The sequence below is a fragment of the Cupressus sempervirens genome, chromosome 1 (assembly GCF_028749045.1).
Source record: "Cupressus sempervirens isolate cs-2001-9-10 chromosome 1, ASM2874904v1, whole genome shotgun sequence".
In the NCBI taxonomy this organism is placed as follows: domain Eukaryota; kingdom Viridiplantae; phylum Streptophyta; class Pinopsida; order Cupressales; family Cupressaceae; genus Cupressus; species Cupressus sempervirens.
In genome coordinates this window covers 611,918,231-611,920,274 of record NC_143118.1, presented here as the reverse complement: position 1 = coordinate 611,920,274, position 2,044 = coordinate 611,918,231, and positions in this window count along the sequence as shown.

The window sequence follows — 2,044 nt, the reverse complement described above, 5'->3', positions numbered from 1 at the left end:
CGAACCTAAAGAGTCGACTTGGTGAGAGTACTCGGTGGGGTGACCTGATGAACAAACCTAAAGAGTCGACCTGGTGAGAGTACTTGGTGGGCCGACCTGGCGGGGTGACTTGGTGAGCAAACTTAAAGAGTCGACTTGGTGAGAGTAGTTGGTGGGCTGACCTGGCGGGGTGACTTGATGAACGAACTTAAAGAGTCGACCTGGTGGGCCGACTTGGCAGAGTGACTTCATGAACGAACTTAAAGAGTCCACTTGGTGGGCCGACCTGGCGGGGTGACTTGATGAACGAACTTAAAGAGTCGACTTGGTGAGAGTAATTTGTGGGCTGACCTGGCGGGGTGGCTTGATGAGTGAACTTAAAGAGTCGACTTGGTGGGGTGACTTGATGAACGCACTTGAAGGGTCGACTTGGTGGGGTGACTCTACGAACGGACCTAAAGAGTTGACTTGGCGAGAGTACTTGGTGGGGTGACTCGATGAAAGGACTTAAAGAGTCGACTTGGTGAGAGTACTTGGTGGCTCGACTTTATGAGCAGACTTAAAGAGTCCAATTGGTGAGAGTGGGCCTAACAGGGCGATGTGGTGAGTGGGCCTAACGGGGCGAGTTGGTGGGGCGACTTGGCGAGTGGTATTAGAGAGCCGACGTGGTGAGGCGACTCGGCGAGTTGGTTCGTTGAGATGACATGGTGAGCTGACTTGGCGAGTCGACCTGGCGAGCGAACTTAAAGAGTCGACTTGGCAACGTACTCGAGTCGACTTGGTGAGGCGACCTGGCGAGCGGGCTCAAAGAGTCAACATGGTGAGGCGACTGATTGAGTCAACATGGTGAGGCGACTCACGGTGAGGAGCTATCCTTGAGGCGACTTGGTGGGCCTACTTGATTAGTCGACTTGGTGAGCCGACCTGACGAGCTGACACGGTGAGCGGGCTTAAAGAGGCGACGACTTGGTGCGGTAACTCGGCAAGCCAACTTATCGAGGCGAGATGGACAGTCGACTTGGTGAGCGCACTTAAAGAGTCAACTTCGCGAGGTGACTCGGCGAGTTACCCGCTTTTGGATCACGCACAAGTTTCAGTTCACGTATTGCCGAGCCGACTCGAGGCGTTACGCCTAGCTAGCCAGATTCGAGGTAGGCTAGCCGAAACGATCCGATTTGAGAATTTTCTTTATAAAAAGAGATCATGATAGGGCTCGTAAGGCAAAAAAGAATGAAATTTTGGGAGTTCAAAAAAAAATGTTACCCGGTTTTGGATCGCGCACAGGGCTCGGGTCACGTAGCATCGAGGTGCCCTGGGTGACATGATTCGAGCGAAAAGTCGACGGTGGCATGAGTCGTGCAAAAACATTGGAGGCCATTAAGGCTCGAGGCGCTTCGAGTCGAGGTTGCCGAGGCGGGTCGGGTTGAAAACTTTGGGCGTTAACCAAAAAGAAAAAGTTAACCGCTTTTGGATCATGTACACGGCTCGGGGCACTTAGAATCAAGTCGAGCACGGTGACATGAGTCGTGCGAAAAATTTGGAGACGACTCGAGTCGGGGCATTCGACTCTATTCGAGTTCAAAACTTTGGGACTTGACAAAAAAAAGAAAAAAGAAAAAGTTACCCGGTTTTGGATCACGTAAGTGACTCGGGCCACTCAGAATCAAGGCGAGTGCGATTACATGAGTCGAGCGAAAAAAAAAATGGAGGCGGTTAAGGCTCGAGGCAATTCGAGTCGGGGTAGCTGAGTCGATTCGAAAACTTTGGCCGTTAGCCAGAAAAAGAGTTAATCGCTCTTGGATCACGTACATGACTTGGGGCGCATAGAATCAAGTCAAGCACGGTGACATGAGTGGTTCGAAAAAATTGCAAGCGATTAAGGCTCGAGGCGATTTGAGTTGGGGTTGCTGACACGATTCGGGTTGAAATCTTTGGGTGTTAACCAAAGAAGGAAGAAGTTACCCGCTTTTGGATCACGTACATGACTCGGGGCACCGAGTCGAGCACGGTGACATGAGTCCTGCGAAAAAACTGGAGGCGGTTAAGGCTCGAGGCGATACGAGTC